This window comes from Oncorhynchus masou, chromosome 18 (genome assembly GCF_036934945.1).
Source record: "Oncorhynchus masou masou isolate Uvic2021 chromosome 18, UVic_Omas_1.1, whole genome shotgun sequence".
Taxonomy (NCBI): Eukaryota; Metazoa; Chordata; class Actinopteri; order Salmoniformes; family Salmonidae; genus Oncorhynchus; species Oncorhynchus masou.
The window spans coordinates 15,694,038-15,720,111 of NC_088229.1; the positions used below are offsets into that span (position 1 = coordinate 15,694,038).

Below are 26,074 nucleotides of genomic sequence, written 5' to 3' on the forward strand. Positions count from 1 at the left end.
AGCTAAACATAAAAATGAACATTTTACATTTTTTAGAATGTTACTGTCCCCATTGCAACAAAAAATACTTAAATACATGTAATGTTGTATTTCATTGAAATACTAAATAATTTCATTCATTCCTATGGAGGACTGCTCCTTCTGGAGAGTGCCAAAATGGGACAGTGGCTTCAAAGCCTCTAATTGGCAAATACATAGCATCAGCAATCCAGGGTTTATATTCATCATTGGGTTGTACCCAATACCCATGAATACACCAATAGGCTATCTGATTGTACAGTGTATGGACGAAAGCCCAGTCTACACGCTCTGCCAAGCCATGTGAGCCCACAGCTTTCCACATCAACCACAGCTTCAGATAGTCGATCACTGTATTAACTTGTCCCATGTATCCAGACTCATGTCATATACCTTATCCTGCTGGAACAGGCATGTTGCGTTCGTGCTGGAGCAAGGCTTCAACAGGTTCTGTGGAAAAGGGGAAGACATGAAGAGATTCTGAGGTTTCGCTCAAGGATGACGACAAATAACTGCATTTTTTTATTCGAAGAATGACCACAGAAGGGACAGTGGAAATATGTAAAAAGGATCATTGGTGTGAAGTACTACTTAGGTCGTGGGGTTCCTGTACTTTGCTATTTATATTCTTGACAACTTATACGTTTACTTCACTACAGTCCTAAAGAAATAAATGCACTTTTTACTCCATACATTTCCCCTGACACCCAAAGGTTCTTGTTATATTTTGTATACTTAGCAGGACAGGAAAATGGTCCAATTCACGCACAAGTATCAAGAGAATATCCTTGGTCATCCCTACTGCCTCTGGTCTGGTGGAGTCAGTAAGCATGCATGCTTCATTTGTAAATTATGTCTGAATGCTGGAATGTGGCCCCTGGCTTTCCAAAAAAGAAAAGAAAGAGAGAGAGAAAGACAGAGAGAAGGAGAGAATTAGATTTATTTACAGTGCATTCAGAAAGTATTCAAACCCCTTGAATTTTTCCACATTTTGTTACGTTACAGACTTATTATAAATTTGATTAAATTGTTCCCCCCCTCAATCTATACACAATACCCCATGACAAAGCAAAAACAGGTTTTTATAAATGGTTGCAAATTGATAAAAACAAAAAAACTGAAATATAATATTTGCATATGTATTCAGACCCTTTACTCAGTACTTTGTTGAAGCACCTTTGGCAGCAATTACAGCCTCGAGTCTTCTTGGGTATGATGCTACAAGCTTGGCACACCTGTATTTGTTTTTTTCCCCCATCCTTTTCTGCAGATCCTCTCAAGCTCTGTCAGGTTGGGTGGGAAGCGTCGCTGCACAGCCATTTTCAGGTGTCTCCAGAGATGTTCGATTGGGTTCAAGTCCGGGTTCTGGCTGGGCCACTCAAGGACATTCAGAGACTTGTCCTGAAGCCATACCTGCGTTGTCTTGGCTGTGTGCTTAGGGTCATTGTCCTGTTGGAAGGTGAACCTTCGCCGCAGTCTGAGATCCTGAGCACTCTGGAGCAGGTTCTCAAGGATCTCTGTACTTTGCTTCATTCATCTTTCCCTCAAACCTATCTAGTCTTCTAGTCCCTGCCGCTGAAAAACATCCCCACAGCATGATGCTGCCACCACTATGCTTCACCGTAGGGATGGTGCTAGGTTTCCGCCAGACTTGACTCTTGGCATTCAGGCCAAAGAGTTCAATCTTGGTTTCATCAGACCAGAGAATCTTGTTTCTCATGGTCTGAGAGTCTTTTAGGGGCATTTTGGGAAACTCCAAGCAGGCTGTCATGTGCCGTGTACTGAGCAGTGGCTTCCATCTGGCCACTACCATAAAGGCCTGATTGGTGGAGTGCTGCAGAGATGGTTGTCCTTCTGGAAGGTTCTCCCATCTTCACAGAGGAACTCTGGAGCTCTGTCAGAGTTACCATTGGGTTTTTGGTCACCTCCCTGACCAAGGCCCTTCTCCCCGATTGCTCAGTTTGGCCAAACGGCCAGCTCTACGAAGAGTCTTGGTTGTTCTAAACTTCTTCCATTTAGAAATGATGGAGGCCACTGTGTTGTTGGGGACCTTCAATGCTGCATAAATGTTTTGGTACCCTTCCCCAGATCTGTTCCTCGACACAATCCTGTCTGTGAGCTCTACGGACAATTTCTTTGATATCATGGCTTTGTTTTTGCTCTGACATGCACTGTCAACTGTGGTACGTTATATAGACAGGAGTGTGCCTTTCCAGATCATGCCCAATAATTGAATTTACCCCAGGTGGACTCCAATTAAGTTGTAGAAACATCTCAAGGATGATCAATGGAACCAGGTTCCACCTGAGCTCAATTTTGAGTCTCATAGCAAAGGGTCTCAAATCAAATCAAATCACATTTTATTTGTCACATACACATGGTTAGCAGATGTTAATGTGAGTGTAGTAAAATGCTTGTACTTATAGTTCCGACCATGCAGTAATATCTAACAAGTAATCTAACAATTTCACAACTACTACCTTATACACACAAGTGAAAAGGAATGAATAAGAATATGTACATACAAATATATGAATGTGTGATGGCTGAAAGGCATAGGCAAGATGCAGTAGATGGTATAGAGTACAGTATATACACATGCAATGAGTAATGTAGGGTATGTAAACATTATATAAAGTGGCATTGTTTAAAGTGACTAGTGATACATCTATTACATCCTAGAGATTTGAGTCAGTATGTTGGCAGCAGCCACGCAATGTTAGTGATGGCTGTTTAACAGTCTGATGGCCTTGAAATAGAAGCTGTTTTTCAGTCTCTCGGTCCCCGCTTTGATGCACCTGTACTTACCTCGCCTTCTGGATGATAGCGGGTGAACAGGCAGTGGCTCGGGTGGTTGTTATCCTTGATGATTTTCTTGGCCTTCCTGTGACATCGGATGGTGTAGGTTTCCTGGAGGGCAGGTAGTTTGCACCAGGTGATGCGTTGTACAGACCTCACTACCCTCTGGAGAGCCTTACGGTTATGGGCAGAGCAATTGCCGTACCAGGCGGTGATACAGCCCGACAGGATGCTCTCGATTGTGCATCTGTAAAAGTTTGTGAGTGTTTTAGATGACAAGCCACATTTTTATTTCAAATAACTTATGGATATTCAATTGCGTGTCACTCACTAGAAATTTGAGCAGAAATTTTACTTCCTTGACTTGGATCCTTTATTTGAACTTACAGAGACAGCTCTATCCATCCCGGGGGCTGCACCAAAATGCAGAAACCAGAGAAAAGGAAGAGGAAGCTGGGCCCTAGTCATACTCAGGCAGCGTGCATGTCATCCACCGAAAATAAAGTAGACATGCTTAAGGCGAGGATCTCCTTCCAGAGAGACATCAGGGACATACTAACATACTTGGTTTGACAGAGTCATGGCTCTCTCCGGATATATTGTCCCCTTCCATTCACAGGAAGAAAGAACTCTCCGGGAAGAAGAAGGGTTGAGGGGTTTGTTTCATGATAACAACTCATGGTGTGATTGTGGTAACGTACATGAACTCAAATCCTTTTGTTCTTCCAATCTGGAATACCTCACCATCAAATGCAAATCGTTTTACCTCTGGAGAGAAATTTCTTCTGTCATCGTCACATGCCGTGTGTATTAACCTCCCAAGCTGTCACAGCAATTGCCCTCAAATAACTACAATGCACTATGTGAATTGAAATGCATTCCAGGTGACTACCTCATGGAGCTGGTTGAGAGAATGTCAAGAGTGTGCAAAGCTGTCATCAAGGCAAAGAATCTCAAATATGAAATATATTTTGATTTGTTTTGTTACGCTCGTCGTCGGATGATAAATGACTGGACCAAGGTGTAGCGTGGTAGGCATACATTCTCTCTTTATTTGAAAACGTGACATCGGGAAAAAACAATGAACACAAACCGAACGTAAAGCTAGTCGTGCACAAAGTAAAGACAAGATCCCACAAAACCCAAAAGGAAACTGACAACCTATATCTGATTCCCAATCAGAGACAACGATAGACAGCTGCCTCCAATTGGGAATCAAACACACCAACATAGAAACAGAAAACCTAGAATGCCCACCCTAATCACACCCTGGCCTAACCAAATAGAGAAATAAAAAGGCTCTCTAAGGTCAGGGCGTGACAGTAAAACCTGACTCTATAGGGGAGGGTCCGGGTGGGCATCTATCCTTGGTGGGGGCTCTGGTTCGGGACGTAGCCCCCGCTCTGCACGCTGATCCCTCCGCTTCCGTGGAACTTCGGACCGTGAATCGTTGCCGGAGGAACCGGACCGTGGATCATCGCCGGGGGCTCTGAACTGCCTACTGCTGCTGGAGACTCCGGACGGCGGACCGCCACTGGAGGCTCCGGACTGGGGACCGTTGCTGCAGGCTCCGGACCGGGGACCGTCGCTGCAGGCTCCGTGCCATGGATCGTTGCTACAGGCTCCGTGCCATGTATCGTCACTACAGGCTCCGGAACATGGATCATCACTGGAGGCTCCGGGCCATGGATCGTCAATGGAGGCTCCGTGCCATGGATCATCACTGGAGGCTCCGGGTCATGGATCATCACTGGAGGCTCCGGGCCATGGATCATCACTGGAGGCTCCGGGCCATGGATCGTCAATGAAGGCTCCGTGCCATGGATCATCACTGGAGGCTCCGGGTCATGGATCATCACTGGAGGCTCCGGGCCATGGATAATCACTGGAGGCTCTGTGCCATGGATTATCACTGGAGGCTTCGTGCCATGGATCATCACTGGAGGCTTGGACCATGAATCATCACTGGAGGCTTTGTACGTGGAGCCGGAACAGGTCTCACCGGACTGAGGAGACTTACTGGAAGCCTGGTGCGTGGAGCTGCCACAATGCGTCCTGGCTGGATACCCACTTTAGCTCGGTGAGTGTGGAAAGCAGGCACAAGACGCACTGGGCTAAGAAGGCGCACTGGAGGCATAGTGCGTATAGCCGGCGCAGGATATACTGGGCCGTGGAGGCGCACTGGAGGTCTGGAGCATAGAGCTAGCACAATGCGTCCTGGCTGAATACCCCCTGTAGCACGGCAAGTGAGGGGAGCTGGCACAGGCTGCACTGGGTTGTGCTGGTGAACTGGGGATACCGTGCATAGAGATGGTGCAGGATATCCTGGGCCGAAATAACGCACCGGATACCAGGAGCGCTGAGCCGGCACAAGCCATCCTGGTTGATTGCCCACTCTAGCACAGCAACTGCGGGGAGCTTGCACAGAGCGCACAGGGCTGTGGATGCGCACTGAAGGCACGTTGCGCAGAACCGGAAAACGTGGCACTTGAACCGTGACCAACTCCTCATTGTATTTACAGGGAGTTGGTTCTCATTCACCCCTTAATTCCGTTCGTTCCGCTCGCTCTGCTCTCCAACCCGTGTGCCCCCCCCCCCCAAATGTTTTTGAGGCTGCCTCTCTTGCTTCCTTCCTTGCAGTGACGGTATCGCCGCCGCTGCTTCCGCCTGTTTCCACAGCAGGCTCTCATGCCCTGCCATTACCTCCTCCCATGTCCATGATGTCCTCCACTCCGGGGCACGCTGCTTGGTGCAGCGTGGTAGGCGTACATTCTCTCTTTATTTGAAAACGTAACACCGGGAAAAAACAATGAACACAAACCGAACGTAAAGCTAGTCGTGCACAAAGCAACAAACAAAGACAACGTCCCACAAAACCCAGAAGGAAACTGACAACCTATACAGTGGGGCAAAAAAGTATTTAGTCAGCCACCAATTGTGCAAGTTCTCCCACTTAAAAAGATGAGAGAGGCCTGTAATGTTCATCATAGGTACACTTCCACTATGACAGACAAAATGAGAAAAAAAATCCAGAAAATCACATTGTAGGATTTTTGATGAATTTATTTGCAAATTATGGTGGAAAATAAGTATTGATACTGAACTAGTGGGAAAAACAGCACTGCTAGCTAAGGCATTGTCATCAGGAGCAGTTTGCCCTCACTCCTCTCCTCTGGCACTGACAGTTCTCTGGCTTGTTCTGGGTTCAATACACAAGCTTTCTCTGGATTTTGGTCATCAAACACGATTACCTTTTCTTATCCATTTTTTATTTTGCTTTCCCACATTTCAAATTCAGTAGGGAGACGACTAACCTTGGCTGTGTGACATGATTACGTAGGGACCTCTTCACTAGCTGACCACCATTACCAAGACCTGTGTCAAGATTAGTTACTTACCCCACCGGCCCTCCCCATAACCTCCATGTGCAAATAAGAGAGCAGGTCTGGAATCAGTGTGGCAGGAAAGGATGAATAAGCAGAAGGATGACCGCACTTTTACACAATTGTCTTCCTGGGGGGTGGGAGAAATAAGGAGGCAACTTGATTTAATGCTCATCGCTTTTATTAAAATGTTTACAATGAGAACAGTGAAAAATGGAATAAATCATGCGAGAGGTACTGGATCCGGGTAAATAGGTGCCGAAACAAACAAAGTCAAATCTGAGGTGCCAGATCCTGTTCCGGCAGGCAATTAAGCACTGGGAAACTAACTATTCTTGCTTGTCTGTTTAGCAGGAAGGGTTTCTTCTGACTCAATGGTTTGTCTCCTCTTTCTGGTAAATTAATTTCCCCCTAGATAAACAACAAAATATAAATGTTAATAAACTGTGCATCATTTTTCAGCCTCCCCAAGAATGGTTTATGCAGTAAATATGGTCCAATAGAAGGGTAGCTACATCCCCCAGGTTAGACTTAAGAGGAGTAGACCTGCAGCTCTTTGATGCTTCATTGACAGTTTCTTGAGGAACGTCTCTTGCAGTTCATTGACTATCAGGAACTGCAGTAACTCCTCTGCAGCAGTGGCTCCTTTGTGGATCACATGGTCCAGAAGGTCCCGGGCCTTTTCTAATGCCTCAGTGAGGGCTTTGACCTGCAGGTACCTGCCGGGACACTAGTCTGAGAGAGTCTGAATGCTGCTGCACAAAGTTAGGGTCTGCACTCAGAGCATCGATCAGCTTGGGCTTTAGACAACACAGTAACTGCTGGGTACCACCTTAGTGTTCCTCTTCAGCCATGATAGGCTAGCTATCCCTCATACTGTACTTCTTCTGGAGCTGAGAAAATTATGCAATAATCTTTTGCTTTTATTACTCAACATGTGGATAAGAACAACTAAGGGGCAAATGTTTACTTTTTATCCATGAGAAAAGCATCTCTATTTATGGGCCTACAACTCCCCTCTCTCCTCCCATGAAAGTCCCAGCTAATACAAACAGGAACAGAGTTTAATTTCCAAATATATAATGCTGGGATAGACGAAACCGAGCCAAAAACGACATTTCCGCTCCACAATGTTTGTTTGTGTCTATTTGATCATAGTATCTTTATCTATGGGTTTCCAAATAGGCCCTTCTGTGTTGATTGAATCTCATGATTTAATTAATGTTACACAGAACACTGACTCATTGTGGGAAACAGTTCTCACATTCTGATTCCTGCTGCTGATGTCATCATGTTGTTTGAGATTTAGATGACTAGTTAAGGGACATGTCTACAGGCCCCTGCTTGCATTTAGCTACAGGTTACTGCCAAATAAAGGAAACAATAGGGCGTTGGGCCACCACGAGCTGCCAGAATGGCTTCAATGTACCATGTTATAGAATCCTCAAGTGTCTGGAACTCTATTGAAGGGATGCGACACAATTCTTCCACGAGAAATTGCATAATTTGGTGTTTTGTTCATGGTGAAGGAAAATGCTGTCTCAGGCACTGCTCCACAATCTCCCATAAGTGTTCAATTGGGTTGTTCTGGTGACTGAGACACACATTAAACTCACTATGCTCTTTTCCTAGCTAGCACATAACATTCTGAGAAACACATGTTTCTTAGAGCTTGGTGAGAACAATATTTTCCTGGCTCTCAGCACATTTAAGGAACTTGACAAAAAAAAGTTATTTTCTTGGTGTTTCATTACAGAACATTTCCCAAAAGTTCACACATGATTACATTTAATTTCAATTTTGGTAATGTTCTAGGAATGTTCTGCAAATGGTTTGACATTGGGAATATTCTCAAATATTTCAGAGAATGTCAAGAAACAACATTCTCCTGTGTGAATTTCAGTACTTCAGCATAATGTTACTTACAAGGTTCTCATGGTTCTATGTAAAGTAATGTTTTCAAATTGTTCTGAGAAAGGTAAGAAAACGTTCCATAAAAACCACAAGACTACTTTAGTAACGTTCAGAGAATGTTCTAAGAACGTTATTTAAAAACATTCCGTTCTCAGCTTCAACAAAAATCTCTCTATCCTTTCTTGTTAAGTGTGTTGGCTAGACTCACTAATTGGCCACACCTGATCTTAATGAGTGCTTATTTCCTTCGAAATGGGGTCTGTTATAGATTTAAAAAGAACAGCTTTGTACGAGTTAAAACAACATTGAATGCTAGCTACATCCTGGTGGTGCAATGCAATCCAATTCCATGGATAGAGAACAGAAGGTCATATTGTAGGTTCTAATCTCACTGCCACTGTGCGATATAAAATAGAAGTGTTTACACGATTAATGCCTAAGCAAATTCATTTCCATGTGTCTGTGCTTGGAGTTCAAAACAGTTAAGCTAGCAGTTTTTTAAAATTTACCTTACATTTACATTTACATTTAAGTCATTTAGCAGACGCTCTTATCCAGAGCGACTTACAAATTGGTGAATTCAACTTCTGACCTTCAAATAACCTAGAATTTCCATTCTCAGAACATTAATAAAACCTCCCAGGAAAACTTAGGGAACCAGAGTAAAACATTCTCAGAACCTCCCTGCTACCTAAAAATGTACGTTCCCAGAACAGGAACTTTAAGTTTTACTGGTTAAGGAACAACCATTTCCACAACTTCCAAAGAACCAAATCTACTAGCTGGATTGCAACCCTGCTTTCAAGGTCACTGAGATATCTTCTTCTAGCTAAGGTAGCCAAACTACTGGCCATTTTTAAACTTGCTTAATTAACTCAGGAACCACACCTGTTTGGAAGCACCTGCTTTCAATATACGTTGTATCCCTCAAATCAAGTGTTTCCTTTATTTTGGCAGTTACCTGTAGGCATACAGCTTGTTGTTGAGCGTAGAGCCAGCATGAAATACCTGGCAGATATGGAGTAGACTCATTGTAATAAATTAGTGAATGAATAGTCAGCCATTCTTAGCATGGATGCCATGTAATGAGGACAAGCCAAAAGAAGGTTTCACCTGTGGTTCCTCCAAAGACACACAGACTGTCCAAAGTAAAGCCAGAGAGAGTTTTATCCGGATCCACACAGGGTTTTGACTGTTACACAACTTTAAATGAAACCAAGTTTGTATTCTCTGAAATCCTGTCTGCCGTAGACATAGTTATCTGTCAGGTTACATTTATCTTTAGCGATACAGAGCCCTGCCCTACACACACAGTAGAATCATGTGGTTTGGATTAGACTGTAGTGATGTGACACTGATGAAGCCTAGACCCCGGTGCCACGTTATCTGAAGCTTAGCAGTCCTGTTTAACCACATGGTATTATGTCTTAAACATCTTAGAGGAACAACAAGGTACAGAGGATTTATTTTGGTATGGGTTTATTGACAGACCTTTTAAGCTGAAGAGGGATGAGAACATGGGTTTGATTGCGATAAGACATCTCAAGTCTTTTGATCACAGACACTCAGTGGCGTTTTTCTTGATTGTGAACGACTCACATCCTCAGCCTTTGACCTCATGAGAAGGTGGGCGGAGTCTGTGCTACTTCCAGGAATTGAGTGGGATTCTTCCCTTTATGTCATACTGTGTTGGAGGTGTAGGCTGTACGGTATGGACTCACCTTGTTTGCGTTTAGATTCACCCTCATGAACACAGGGTTGTCACTAGTTAACACAGCCACAAAGTCATAATTATGGCTAAATCATGCCCATTTCTACAATTTCTCTTCTTAAATTGTGATTTTAAACTTAACTCTAACCTTAACCACACTACCAAACTTATGCCTAACCCTAACCTTTCTTTAATACCAAAGCATTTTTTTTGGTGTGCTAATATAGACTTTGTGGCTGTGGAACCCGACTTTGTGGGTGTGATATCTAGTGTACACCGGAACACAGTGTTTTGGATGGGAGGGACTCTGACTGTACCTGCCAGGTGGAGGTAAATTCTGCATCGTTATTGGTTGGAGTCTCATGGTCTTCATTTGCCCCCTCCCATCTCTCCAAGCATATTACAGACTTCTATGCAGCAGTGCAAGACAGCAAACTGTTACTGAGGAACGGAGGAGAAGGCTTGAAGACTGAGAGAGAAGGCTTGAAGACTGAGAGAGAAGGCTTGAAGACTGAGAGAGAAGGCTTGAAGACTGAGAGAGAAGGCTTGAAGACTGAGAGAGAAGACAAAGAGACTGGGGAGAAGGCAAATAGACTGAGTGAAGTTGAAGTAGTAAGAGAGGACTCAAAGGTAAGTAATGTGCATAAGCTCTTTAGAATTCTTATGGGGTGAGATTATTTTTAAGAGCCTGTTATGTTTGTTTTCATGAGATGTGATGCAAAACAGCTTTTCTGTAAATCATGAACGAGAAAATAAACAGTAGTCTTTATAAGCTGATCTAAAAAAAATAAAGGCTTATCATGGTAATTATCAGTCTGGAAATAATGCTTTGAATGCTGGGAGTTAAATTGGGACTAATCATTTTAGCTGTTTGCTCTCTGTACTCAAGGCATTTACTATTAGTTATATTTTTATTGTATAGCCAATCATTGTCTGAGGTGATATTTTGACTTGGATCTATGCGCAGTGTTCGCTCAGTGGATAAAGCAGAAGAGAAAGTGTCAAGGCTACCAGTTGACTCTTGGCTACCAGTTGACTCTTGGCTACCAGTTGACTCTTGGCTACCAGTTGACTCTTGGCTACCAGTTGACTCTTGGTAAATGGGACTTGCCTGAATGCATGCACTAAACTAAAGAGCATATCTCTTTCTATACTGAACAAAAATATAAACGCAACAAAAGTGTTTAGGCCCATGTTTTATGAGCTAGATACATGCCAACCTGCTAAACGGGGGCTTTTTTGCTGATTTCAATATTATTCATAATAACTGTGAGATCCTCACGGTGGTGTGTGGAAGGAAGGTGTCTCCTATTTCTTCTTATAAAGGAATATATAACCTGTCTCGCCATACCTCTGTTCAAAAATGACAGTTTAAACCAATAGTTTCAGACAGTACTATGTTCCCTAACTCGAATCCTCATCATCCATATAGGTGTTGTTTTTGTCTGGTGGACCATGTGTAACCCTGAAATGAGAGTGCGTGTAATGACAGTTGGGCTGAGAGTGAGTGAGTGCGTGTAATGACAGTTAGGCTGAGTGAGTGCGTGTAATGACAGTTGGGCTGAGAGTGAGTGAGTGCGTGTAATGACAGTTGGGCTGAGAGTGAGTGAGCGCGTGTAATGACAGTTAGGCTGAGAGTGAGTGAGCGCGTGTAATGACAGTTAGGCTGAGAGTGAGTGAGCGCGTGTAATGACAGTTAGGCTGAGAGTGAGTGAGCGTGTGTAATGACAGTTAGGCTGAGAGTGAGTGAGCGCGTGTAATGACAGTTAGGCTGAGAGTGAGTGAGCGCGTGTAATGACAGTTAGGCTGAGAGTGAGTGAGTGAGCGCGTGTAATGACAGTTAGGCTGAGAGTGAGTGCATGCATCTGCTTGCCCTGAATTCCAGTCAGTCTGTGTGACGTACCAGGAAACAGGTGGGTAGTTCACAGAACTCTGACAGAGAGATGACTGGGGAAGGCCTGTGCCTGCTGGTAGTAGCTTGGGGGCTTCAACGTCATGATGTCTCAATGATAAGACAATGATGTCTCAATAATGGATTAGTAGCTGCTGTGTGCTGGCTACTGCCTTACTCAATGCTGATTCATCCATAGGAACCGCAAGTAATTAACACAATTGTAGCCTACTGTCATTCACTGCAGACATAGACGTATTGGTCATACAGTCTCCTCCCACATGCTGAGATACTGCTGTCATGAAGTAAACACATCTGAGTTTTTTTATTTCGAAGGATTTCTAATTCCATGATTGTCTATGGTGGAATTGTGAGGTTAATTTGACCGATTTTTAATTTATTTTTTAAATATATTTATTTATTATTTTTTATTTTATTTTTCACCCTCCAGCCAGCTAGAGCAGTTTTTCCCTGAGAACAGAGATGGCCATCGCTCCGTTCAGTCGCAGTCAGTGGGCCTCCCACTCCCTCAGAGTCACAGCTAAGGAGTTGTCCATAGTTGGCACCAGAGGCAGGAACAATGCCATTGCTGAGCGCTTCTCCAAGTAAGTTTCTCACTCTCTCCCATTTACCCTTACTGTGACTGTTACTCACTTCCTAACATCTTCTCTTCACATTTAAACTCACCCAGATGTATCTATTCTCTCTCTATTGTACATAACCCTGTATCAAGGTAGAAACAAACATACTCCTGATCACTGATGTCTTTTCCATCCTAGTATGCACTGCTGCCTGAAACTTTAGTAACAGATCACCATTCACTGCCATTCTGTCCTGTCCTCACCTGTCCTGTCCTCACCTGTCCTGTCCCTTCCTGTCCTGTCTGTGATTGCTGGATCGGTACAAGATCAGAACATTAAATGGCTTGAAACTGTATTTGATAACATTGCTGATTTTTACTAGCCTTAGTGCCAGTCTGCTTGTGCTATCATGCCAACTCATTGTCATTGAGAGGCAAGAGGACAAATGGATCATGGACCAGGCTAGATTTTTACCAGCTTGTCTAGCCAATTGTAGAAACAGCACTGACTATTACATGTCTGAGATTGGATTTGTCCCCCCTTCATACCTCTACTTTTCAACAGTTTGACATTTGTCTTCCCTTCCAGCTGTTGCTATTTTGTGTGGAATGATGTTTATCCATAACATCGCCACAAACCTGTTATTCCAGTTTCACTGATGTCGACACTTCTCATTTTAAATAGTGAAAATAAGTCAAATGAGATGAACTTCCTGTGAAATCTCTCCTTTATTCCCCCAAATTACCATCCAGCGTCTTAGTAGGCTATTTTATTGACTGAAACGTCCCTTTTACTATCTTATAATTGGTACATGGTCAGGGTCATTGACATGCGTAGTTTCATATTTTGATATTCGGAGAAGGTTTCAGTGTCTGACCACCAGGAGACAGCGTTGATCCATGTTTGTGTATAATTGGAATTAGAAGAGATCCCCACAAACGCCCAAGTAGTTTTAGTTCTAGAGGCTAAGACAGGGCTGTAAACGGACTACCTATAAACTGCTCTACCTCATGATGCAGGCCTATGCTCACAACCCCATCTATCCTCTTCCTAGATACCAACTGGCTGCAGAGGAGGGCAACTCGGAGAGGAAGAAAGCAGTAAGTATCCAGTCAGGGTTGGAAAGTGCAAATATCTAACAAAGCTATTTCTCTCTCACATGTACTTACTCATCCTCACTCTCTCTCTCTGAGACACACACACACACACACGGATGTTCACATGCTGTAGTTGGAGGCTAGACTAGAAAAGCCTTAATCCTTATATTGAGACTTTAATCTTAAAATAGATAATACCTCCACTGTCGTTTCACATCGATGCTCTTGTTCCTGGGTGGTCACTCACTTCACGGCCATGAAGGAAGACAATTTAATGCCTGATCCCACCTTGCCGATACATCCACTCTTCCCGGGGGTCAGTTGGCTCGGCCCGGGAATTGCACTTGAGGGGATATAAACAGACGGCAGGGATTTTTTTTCTATATTAAGCGACTTTTTCAATCCCAGGTAGGTGTCTGGCATAGATATACCATCATTTGGTGTACTGTACTGAAAGCAGTGCTTGAAGTGGGTTGAAATGGGTGCTGGCACTCATTCTGGGTGACAGTACTGTTTACATATATATTTAGGTGGGGAAGTGCTGCAATAATTTGAAGCCTATATTCTATAAGAGGTGCGGGTGCTCAAGCAGTAGAACATTTTAAGTGCCGGTATTTATAACCAGTGGGGGGAGGGGACAATTGAACTGGCAAACGCAAAGACTCAGTTTGCGTCTGGGACTCCTCATTATGATGTTGGGGTTTACACCTGGGTTGTGGTGTAGAACTCGCTATTGTCACTGTTAGCAGAGGCTCAAGGTATTTTCAAAGAATGTCAAATTAGGTAAATTCTTCAGTTTGGGGAGGGGGCATGCGGCAGGTCTCCTGTTTTCTCTTTTCCTGCATTGTTCCCTTTCCTCAACTGACCCTTTTCTGTTTGACAATGGTGCCCTCTTGGTGAAATGTAAATGACATGTTCGCATAATACAGTTGGATTATCAGTCAACATAAGTCCCATTATCAGCATTCCTCACTGAGGCTCCTTTTTCTCTCACTCCCCCTTCCCCTCTCTCTCACTTAATTCCGTACTGCATATTTAAATGGCTGTAAATTGTTATTTCAGCTTCACTTATCTTATTTTCATGGTTGTTATGTCAACACAGGACAAAGCTTAAGTTGGTTACTTGAAAGACAGCATTGAGATACTTTTCATGAGTAGGCCTATCTTGTGTTAAACATCCCTTAAATTATTTTAGTCATAATCCTAGTCATTTGATGAGCATGAGAAACTGTAGTCAGCTGTTTGGGTTAGCTAGGGAGAGGTCTTGTTGTTGGCAAGATGCTAGTCCAGTTGAATGCTAATGGTAGCTTTATTAGAATGCGGTTGGAGACTCTTACTCTTGTGTCCTGAAACTATTGGTGACTGGTATCTGTTTTCTGTCCAATTACCTGTTGGTCTCTATCTTATCTCCTTCACATGCTGCTAATAGTATTACCCTCATTGCCCTTCTGGGTTGAATTCCACAATGTTTCTATTTTATTATTGGATTGTATTAGGCACAGAAACTGTACACCCTTTTGATTTATGCCATTGCTATGTTTCTGCTAGTCAGACTGTATGAACAAGTTGAGTAGCCCTGGTGAATATAATGGATATCTTAATAAAGTAAACTTTCTCTTTACGTCCTCCTCGAGGCTGCAGATCCGTTGCCCCCAACTCTCCGCAGTGGCAACCTGAGTGTGTTGACGAAGTGGTGGGAGCAGCCTGTCCAGTCCTCAGCCACGTCCTGCGCCCCGTTACCCCACACCACCCACACTCGCTGCTTACTCTCCTTAAACCCTAAAGCCAAGCATCAGATCCAGCCCCAGGCCACTCAGGCCCAGCCACCTCTCTCACCAGACCCCGACACCAGTCCCACAGCCGCTGAGGACCAGGCAGGACCTGGCATGGAGAGAAGACTGCAGCAGAGAGACCCAGAGAGGCAGGAGGCAGTAGCAGAAGTACCTTGTGTCCCCAGTGAGAAGCCCAACATCTCCCTCAACAACCTCAAGATGATGTTTGAGAAAGGAGAGAACCAGCAGAACAAAGTAAGTCCAAAGTCACTGATTACAAACTAGCATGTTTTCAACAAAGAAATGAATAGGAAATATTTTTTCGTATAATATTTTCAGACACCTTTTTTATTCTTTACATGACTTGACGTTATATTTCAAATCTCCCGTCACATAAATAGTGGGAATGGCTATTGGCTGAATGGAAACATTTTTCTATTGTTTAGGTATTAGGAGAGTGTTGTGTGGATCCGGTGGTGTGATTACACATGCTGCTCTGATGGTGACTTATGCGATGGGTTTGATAAAGAAAAGCCCCATGTGTTTTAATCTGAGGTCAGAGGACTGCCTGAAGCTGAAGTATTGTGGTTCATAAGACAACTGGTCTGTGTGTCCTCCATTGTTCCTGTTCTAGAAGGGAAGGTGTTGTGTTCTCCAAGGGTCCGAGCCCTCCTGGGGTTAGTCATGCTCCCTGTCACATGCACCGCTATGACTGTCCTCATCTCACTACAGAACACTCCCCGAGATGGGCTAGCTATAAACATGTCCTCAGGCAGATTAATGGGGTTCTTCAAAACAACCACTGTCCTATCCTCCTCATGCTCCCTCTGGGGTTAACAGCCATGTTGATATAAAGGCAACATGTGACAATTTTTGGTGCTTTAGTATATTTTAGCAATTATTCTGAACAAAAATATAAATTATTTTTTATATTTTACTGAGTTAGTTCATTTAAGGAAATCGGTCAATTTAAATAAATTAGGCCACAATCTATGGATTTCACGTGACTAGGAATACAGATGCCTGAAAAAAAAGTTAATCAGGCTGTTGATTGTGAAATGTTGTCCCACTCCTCTTCAGAGGCTGTGCAAAGTTGCTGGATACACGTTGATCCAGAGCATCCCAAATACTGTCTGGTGAGTATTCAGGCCATGGAAGAACTGTGACATTTTCATCTTCCAGGAATTGTGTACAGATCCTTGCGACATGGGGGCGTGCATTATCATGCTGTAATGTGAGGTGATGGCGGCGGATGAATGGCAAGACAATTGGTCTCAGGATCTCGTGCATTCAAACTGACATGGATTAAAATTAAAATTGCGTTCATTGTCCATAGTTTATACCTGCCCATACCATAACCCCACCGCCACCATGGGGCGCTCTGTTCACAATGTTGACATCAGCAACCGCTGGCCCACACAACGCCATACACGTGGGTCTGCGGTTGTGAGGCCAGTTGGACGTACTGCCAAATTCTTTAAAACAATGTTGGAGGTGGTTTATTGTGGAACGTTCAATTCTCTGGCAAAAGCTCTGGTGGACATTCCTGCAGTCAGCATGCTAATTGCACGCTCCCTCAACTTGAGACATCTGTTGCATTGTGTTGTGGGACTAAACTTGTGGGACTAAACACATTTTAGTGGCCCTTTATTGTCCCCAGCACAAGGTGCACCTGTGTAATGATCATGCTGTTTAATCAGCTTCTTGATATGCCACGCCTGTCAGGTGGATGGATTATCTTGGCAAAGGAGAATTGCTCACTAACAAGGACGTGCAGAAATTTGTGAGAAATAAGCTTTTTGTGCAACTGGAACATATCTTGGATCTTTTATTTCAGCTCATGAAATGTGGGATCAACACTTTTTACATGTTGCATTTTCTTTTTGTTCAGTTTCGATGAGCTCATTTAAAAGCAAAGGATATTTTTCACCCTTTCTACTCTAGAGTCTAGACTAACAGTCTTTATTTTGTTTGTTTTTCCTGGTTTGTACAAATGTTAGGCCAGAATGTCAATGTAACATTCCAATAAGGTAGGGTTTTAGTTGACCATTGATTTTAAGATTCAGATTTTTTTCTTTTTTTAAAACCCACAGCACTGGCTCTGATAACTAGCTTACTACTCGGCCTTTGAACATGGAAGCCCGCCTGGACATCAGATCAGAGGAGTGTTTTTGTAGCAGCTTAACAAGTTGCCTCACCTGCCATGCCCCAGCTGGCTGAACCCTCCTTCACTTCTTAAGCACATGAGCAGCTCTTTCTTGTTCTCTCAGCTGACAGCCAGGAAGTGACCTGGCTGCCCCTTCCCTCGACCCACACCCAGCCCTGTGCCTGACCTGCTCCCTGACCTGTAGCTCAGCCCCTGCCCCTCTCCTTGAGAGGTGGTGATGTCATGGGGCAGGCACATTACTGCAGTAGAGAAGAAACTGAGCCTCCTCTGATGAATCCCTCCCTGGCTTATCAAAGCAAGGCCTTCTCCTTCTGCCCCTCCTCCTTCTCTCTTCTCCTGCTCCTCTCGCTGGAGGAGACGGCCATGAGGGAGAGGCACTGTGAAATTAATTGACCCAACTTCACCCCCCCCGGTCACCCCCCTCTCTCCTTTCCAGACCCACTCCCCTCCATATGCCCCCCTCTCTGTGAGACTGTGACGAGGCAGAAAGGAAGGACGAAGGAGAGGCACCAGTCCAGTGGAGCCACAGTGTAATGAACAGAATCGAGTTAGCTGCTGTTGATGTTCCAAGCTCCTCCAGGACAGATATGAGCGCGCCAGCTTAACTCCTTTCCTCTTCCTTGTGTTCCACTCTGCTTCTCCCTGTAGCTCCTAGTGTTGCTTTGCAAGAGGTAAATATGTTTTTTGTTCTTTGTTTGGTCTCAACCTTGGATCTCCATAAGCTCACTTGTAGTGCTGCGGCTCTGAAACAGTCTCCGCCTAATATTTGGTTTGCTTTCTTTGCTTGTTTAATGTTTTGACTAGATTCTAGCTAGCGCATTACGCTATGAGTCCTTTGATGGGAGGGTTAGCCTATACACTGACTGCACTATGGTTGGTGAATTATGCTTACTGTCAGAGAATTGGCTTATCAAGGACTTTTTCATGTTTTTGTCAATGGTGGTTCTGGGCTATATGTAGCCTAAAACTCACTGATTTTTGAATGGACCTTTTTTGTTATTGCTCTGATGCCCAGCCAGCCAGCTGGCGGTAGGATTCAGGGAGGAGCCTCGATTTGTATCATCTGTCTCTGGGGGTTTTAATTGTCAGTGGGATTAGTGTCAGGTCTTTGTCTGTCTGGCTTGCTGATCAGTTCCTCCCTCTCTGAGCTCAGCTGCCTCCTGGCCTATTGTTTATTTACAGCCTCCCCCATATTGTTGAGGCACCGCCCGTGACCATGATCTGGAGAGGGTATCGGCTGAGTCTTGGTTTGGTTTGGGAGGGGGCCCTCTGGCTGGGTTAGAGAGGGGTCTCGCCGCCTGTGGTCCGTCTGGGCCAGCTGGGGTCTGGCTCCCCCTAGAGCCTAGATTAATCCACTCTGGAGGATGGAGCAGCACGTTCAACCCCTTTCTGCCAATGCAGATCTAAAAACCAGACTGCCACAAACGCACAACCCTAGAAAGACTTTTCCTTCGGAACAGCACTACTCTGTCTCCTCTTTGTATTTCAGGGTTTTATACCCCACTGTCTGTATTATTAAGGCTGTGCCCATTGTAGTCCCAACCTCACAAGGCTCTGTGACACCCTGTTGCTTCTCTTAGCTCTGACACTGATCACACTCTGGCTAAAAGGCTCTGCGTGGTCAATCCAATGTCTGCAGTCACCGTACAGCATTTACTGCGATGCAGCCTCTGCAGAAGTCAGAGCATTCATACTACTTGTGCTTCATGGAGCAGAGCTGTCATGAAGGAAGTTGTCAAGGACATGCGTTTGCTTGCACAGGACCTCCCGCCCCCACCTAATGTCAACCAATCATGTCAATGCGGAGATATATGGAGCCCTCTGTATTGTTACAAAATTTGGGAGGCGCACAGTGATGCGGTACAGCCTGAGGGAGGCAAGGCAGACACCCCTATCTGCCCCAGGCGCTATCTCACTGAGCTCATAAGGGGATTAGAGTATAGAGGGATTGGATGCAGAGGCAGACAGCCAAGAAGGGGGAGCTGGACAACAAGCCAGGCTGCTACTGGAACTGACTGACAGGCTGCCATACCACTTCTCTTCTCCACTCCTGTTTTCCTCTTCTGTCAGAGCACAGGGCTCAGAACTGTCTGATGGATGGCCCTAGTTCTCTCCTACTGTGTGTTTATGCTAGCCTAGAGCTAAGTATGTGAGCATCATACGGTTCTGTATGCAAACCACGATACAGGTGCTGCTGGCATTAGTCCGTATGTTCAGAGCCTGCTGAGTCTACAATGTAAAGGCTACCATAGTGGAATCATGCTGTCCTGATAGTGTGGCTTGGCTCTGTGTTTCCAGGTGTCCAGAGCGCCTGTGAGGATCGGAGGCATCACTGATAACATGGACCAGCTACTTGGAGGTACTGTTACACTGAAGGGACACACACGGAATAGGACACCAGAGTTAAAATCAAATGCATTCTTCTCCATGAGTATATTGTTTCACTAGGCCACACAAAACATATGTAAGTTGTTTCCTTCCTGTAGCTGTTTCAGTGGTATAGACTGTATGGAGAGGGCTGGGGCTCACTCCTTGTGTTATGATCAGCCAGATGCCCCAGTGATTACAGGAAGAATGATAGTTACAGGAAGACTGCTTTTTCTTTGCATTCCCCTGTGAACCTGTTCCCATCACAGCCTGACAAACACCATGGCTACATCCTAAATAGTATCTTATTCCTTAAAAGTGCACTACTTCTGAACAAAGCCTATGGGGCTGTAGTCAAAAGTAGTGCACTATATAGGGGGACATTTGGGATGCTCCCCATGACCCACAGTCTGCATTGTGCTGACTCTATAGCCTGTACTTTCCTTTCTATAGCTTATGCGCAATGTGTATGTGTGTAACCTGCGCTTCTCTCCGTCTGTCTCCTAGATGCAGGGAGTATGGAGTCCATGCCCCTGAGGGACAGGATGGCCATGTACCAGGCTGCTGTGTCTAAAACCGAGGTGTTATCCTCCTCAGTCAGCGTGAGTTCCTGTCCTTTACACTGCCATGGAAGACTAACTACCATGTGCAACCATAGACTTCTCAAATCTGACTGAACTTGAGCCCAAAGTAATAACTTTTGGACCACAGGAAGAATGGCTTCTGCTTTGGCAAAAGCATCATGTGGATCCGAAATAAACCAAACCAAACTTCAGGCCCATCCCGGCCAGAACCTGTCATGTGCAGGTTACTTATCCCAACTGTAAAACAGGTCCCTGTCTTTCTCTCTCTGACAGAGTGATCAGTTGGACTCAGGCCTCATCTGCAGCAACAAACAGAAGGAGAATGTACCCCCAGGCAGTGGGGACATGGTGAGAAACTGTGCTCTTTGTCTGTGTGTCTATGTCTGAAAACATTCGTAAATCATGATCTCCTCTCCTCTCAGGGTTCGGACTCTGAGCCCAACAGTAGGAAAGCCTCTTCCACAGAGAGCAATGGTAACTATTTTGGTCCACCACTACATTTCACCAAATCTATATTCTTGTTCGTCATCATTTATGTCTCCTCCACTGAGTGTACGAAGCATTAAGGACACCGACTCTTTCCATGACATACACTGTCTAGGTGAATCCAGGTGAAAGCTTGGATCCCTTTTGATGTTCCTTGTTAAATCAATCAGTATCATGGTCTCCAACAGGTTGGTTGTGACCTATGAGCAGCTTGCAGGCCACCTATGAGCAGCTCGCAGGCCACCTATGAGCAGCTCGCAGGCCACCTATGAGCAGCTCGCAGGCCACCTGTGAGCAGCTCGCCAAACAATTCTTAAAGTACATGCAATATTCACCTTTTCCACCACAAACTGTCATAAATCTTTGAAGTATCAGACACCGCAAGCTCCCAGCTACTATCAAACGAATAGAAGATTGACATTATCCCACCCCTGGTTAGCCACTATTGGCTTAAAAAGCCAAACCGAACACTATCTGTTTCAATATTAAGTTTCAGCAATATTGCCCCTGTCTGGATGTGTGGTGCTGGTGTTCATCACTCCATGTGTAGCCAGTAACTTTGGGTCGATCGCAAACGAATGGCTCTTGGTAATTGTCAGGAAGCGAGTTGCATATGTGAGAGGCGTTCATTTGGCTGCCTAATTTGCATCACTTTTACTGAAGATGGTAATTCGCAGTGCAGGAACAGTATAAGGAGAGCCTGATTCTGATCTACCTGCATTCAATTTGAACCACCCCTCCCCAAATAAAATTATGTTCAGGCCATAATATTCAGGTAAAAATATATTTGAATTAACACTTCACGATCTGACTTAATGAACTGTTTTAAGCTTTAAATTATTGATTTAAAAAAAAATGGTTTTAGGTCCATTTCTAAGCATTACTGAACAGAGCCATTTGGGATCCAGAGCTAAATGATCTGGCTCACAGAAAAGACTCGGAATGGCCATCACTAGTAGCCAGTTGATGTGATAACTGTCTTGTGGGTTATCAAAGTACTATCCCCAAAACCTTGTCAATTATGTTAACTGGAAAGTAGGCTTACCTGGCAGAAGTATATCATTAGGATCTATTTGCAAACTTTGCCATGACATGAGCAGCAGTAGTATAGAACCATCGATATACCGGCACATTAGACAGCACAGTAGATGCCAATTAAAGGGCCAGATGTGCAATTAAGTGTAGGTAAAGCTGAGGAGACAGGTTAAAGAAGGATGTTAAGCCTTGAGACAATTGAGACATGGATTGTGTATGTGTGACATTGAGGGGGAATTGGAAAGACAAAAGTTAAGTGCCTTTGAACAGGCATGGTCGGTGCCAGGCACCGGTTTGAGTATGTCAAGAACAGCAACTCTGATGGGTTTCTCACACTCAAACAGTTTCCTGTGTTTCAAGAATGGTCCATCACCTAAAGGACATCCAGCCAACTTGACACAACTGTGGGAAGCATTGGAGTCAATGTGTGCAAGCTTCTAAGTGGAATGCTTTCAACACCTTGTAGAGTCCATGTCCAGACAAATTAAAGTTGAGGGGGTGGGCAGATGCACGCCAGCAACTCAATATTAGGAATGTGTTTGGGGTACTCTGTGTGTTAGGTCAGTATATTCACAACAGCTCCCTCTGTTGTTGCTGATATTAGTCTCATGTCACAGCAGGCTCCAGTATCGGCACCTCCTCTGTATCCTCAACCCAGAACGATCAAGCCCAGCCCAAGAACCCCAGGGTGAGTTCAACAGTACCTTTTCTGCATTTTTCTCAGAGAAACCATTCCCTCTCCTAACTAACCTGCCTTGAATGCCTCTATTTTGTGTGTGCACAGAGCTTCTGCTTGCCTGCACAGGAGAGCTGTGTGTCGTGTCAGAAGACCGTCTACCCTCTGGAGAGACTGGTGGCCAACCAACAGGTCTACCACAACACCTGCTTCAGATGCTCCCACTGCAACACCAAACTCAGGTAAGTGGATTGGACAGATGCCATGCAGCAAGGAATTGTTTGTTTATTGTTTAAACATCTGTGAACCTCATTGTTAGTGGACCTTATATTGTTGTTAGGTTCACAGTCTTGTTCCTCTTGAGTTTTCAAGGATGAGGGTTAATGCTGCTTGATTATAAAAAGGATGGTCTTTCTCAATGTGTTTTGTCTCCCTCTGCTGGACAGCCTGGGAACCTACGCCTCTCTGCACAGCCTTGTCTATTGCAAGCCTCACTTCTGTCAGCTGTTCAAGGCCAAGGGCAACTATGATGAGGGCTTCGGCCTGCGCCCTCACAAGGAGCTGTGGGAGACCAAAGGAGAGAGTGGGGCTGGGGAGGAACAGCGGATCCGAACAGACCACAGAGGTCACCTCCTTCTCCAAAGACAAGCTGAAGAAGTGTGCCTCAACCGGCACACTGTTGATCAGCCCAGCAGTAGAGGAGTCTCCACTGGCCAAGGTCAATGTGGTAACAGCCTCCCTAGAGACCCGTACCCAGATCTCCACAGAGAAGGACAAGCCAGTGGAGACACGTCGGCTGAAGATTTCCTGGCCTCCCCGCACCGAAGGAGATGGAGAGGGGGGTAACATGGGGTCCAGCCCCATCTCAGAAGGGAGCTCCGGTGGCAGACCATCCCGTGCCAAGTGGCCCCCAGAGGGTGACTCGACCTTCCCCGACCAGAGCCTAGAGTCCACCGAACGCTCCACCCTCTGCAGGAGCTCCTCCCTCAAAGAGCGCAGCCAGCCCTTCTCATTGGCCAGCCCCTCCCATGCTCCTGGTCCTGCTGCCAGTCAGACAGCCAATCCTGAGCCAGAACTGCTGGAGAGGATGAGCTCATTGGAGGACAGGGAGCCTGAGCTGGCCTCCAGTCCTGAGGAACAGATCATAGAGGTCCGGGAACAGTCTGACAGCCTGTCACCTGACTACCACACACCTTCTGACGACAGCTATGTTAATGACCAAACCAGCACTGAGGAGGGTAGAGAAACACCTCTAAAAGAGAATCACCACGAATCACTAGAGTCAAAAGAAGAACAGGGAGCGAAGGAGGACTGGGATGAAGAAGAGAAGGAGGGAGAAGATGGGGAAGGGTTGCCTTCTCAAAACTGCCACACTGCCTCGTCAGAGATCATCTTGCCCCCCTCATCTCCGGAGGTGGAGCCTGGACCCAAGACCAACCACATGTCTCAGGATGTGGGCTTCTGGGATGGCAAGGAGGCCGTGTCTGTAGAGGAGATGATTAAGAGGAACCGCTACTATGAGGAAGATGAGGACGAAGAGGACTGAAAGAGACTGGTTTATTAAGTCAGGAACATTATTAGACATAATCATCAGGCTGTTGACTGAACTTCCGCCCCTCCTTTTTGTTTTCGTTTGAAATGTAGATTTTCTCTCCATTTCCCTTTAACCTAAAGAACGGTGTCTGGCTGCGTTTGGTGTGATGTCAGTTTCTTTCTTTTCTACTACTCATTGTATAAATTTATCTATGTACATTTGACCTTGGCTCTGGGTTTGTCCGGAAGATGGTACAAACCAAACAAATGCTGATAATATGAACTGAACCCAGTGAATGAGACACCATTTTTGTCTGTATTTGAAAATACAGTAGTTTTATGAATGTTTTTAAGGTGATATGTTTTATCAGAACAGCAGGATAGCTGTAAGGACTGGAAGGGTTTCCACCACATTACGTATTCTGCTGGTTATCATTGTTCAAATTTGAATAAAGAAATTGTTATACAAAATATTCAGTAACCTCTAGTCTCATTATACACATGTAGATCGAAAAATGGAAAAAACACCTTTTGATACATGTATTACAGTGCGTGGGGAAAGTATTCAGACCCTTTGACTTGCAGCGATTACAGCATTGTCTTTCGTATGTGTTACAATACATCTCCCTCACTAACTTTAAGCATCAGCTATCTGAGCAGCTCACCAATCGCTGCTGCTGTAAACAGCCCATCCAACTACCTACCTCATCCCACTATTGTTTTTATTGACTTTTTTTGCTCTTTTGCACACCAGTATTTCTACTTGCACATCATCTGCACATCTCACTCCAGTGTTGATCTGCTAAATTGTAATTACTTCGCTACTATGGCCTATTTATTGCCTTACCTCGTTACTCCATTTGCACACACTGTATATGGATTTTTTTCTATTGTTATTGACTACTTTTGTTTATTCCATGTGTAACTCTGGTGTTAGTTTCTTTTTTTTTTGTCGCACTGCTTTGCTTTATCTTGGCCAGGTTGCAGTTGTAAATGAGAACTTGTTATCAACTGGCCTACCTGGTGAAATAACATTTTAAAAGCTTGGCACACCTGCATTTGGGGAGTTTCTCACATTCTTCTCTGCAGATCCTCTCAAGCTCAGTCAGGTTGGATGGGGAGCGTCGCTGCAGAGATATTTTCAGGTCTCTCCTGAGATGTTGGACTGGGTTCAGGCTGGGACACTCAAAGACATTGAGACTTGTCCCGACACCACTGCTGCATTGTCATGGCTGTTTGCTTAAGGTCATTGTCCTCTTGGAAGGTGAACCTTCCAAGAGCGACGCTCACTAGTACGGAGCGACGCTCCCCATCCAACCTGACTGAGCTTGAGGTTTTCATCAAGGATCTCTCTGTACTTTAATCCATTCATCTTTCCCTTGATCCTGACTTGTGTCCCAGTCCCTGCCACTGAAAAACATCCCCACAGCATGATGCTGCCACCGTACTTCGCTGTAGGGATGGTGCCAGGTTTCCTCCAGACGTGACGCTTGGCATTCAGGTCAAAGAGTTCAAACTTGGTTTCATCAGACCAGAGAATCTTGTTTCTCATGGTCAAGAGTCTTTAGGTGTCTTTTGGAAAACTCCAACGAGCTCTCATGTGCCTTTTACTGAGGAGTGACTTCCATCTGGCCTCTCTACCATAAAGGCCTGATTGGTGGAGTGCTGCAAAGATGGTTGAACTTCTGGAAGGGTTTCCCATCTCCACAGTGGAACTCTGCAGCTCTGTCAGTGACCATTTGGTTCTTGGGTCACTTCCCCTCCCCCTCCCCACATTTCTCAGTTTGGCAGAGCGGCCTGCTCCAGGATGAGTCTTGGTGGTTCCAAACATTTTCCACTTAAGAATGGAGGCCACTGTGTTCTTGGACCGTCAATGTGTAACAAAGCTGTCATGACTACTTTGAAGAACCTCAAATATAAAATAGATATTGATTTGTTAAACACTTTTGTTTACTACATAATTCCATATGTGTCATTTCATAGTTTTGATGTCTTCACTATTATTCTACCATGTAGAAAATAGTTAAAATAAAGAAAAACCCTTGAATGAGGGTCCAAAC

General features: G+C 44.8%; 1 pseudogene; it reads left to right on the forward strand.

Moving 5' to 3' along the window:
* The first annotated feature begins 10,246 nt into the window (after positions 1-10,246).
* Positions 10,247-24,477, forward strand: LOC135504050 (LIM domain and actin-binding protein 1-like; annotated as a pseudogene).
* Positions 24,478-26,074: the final 1,597 nt, after the last annotated feature.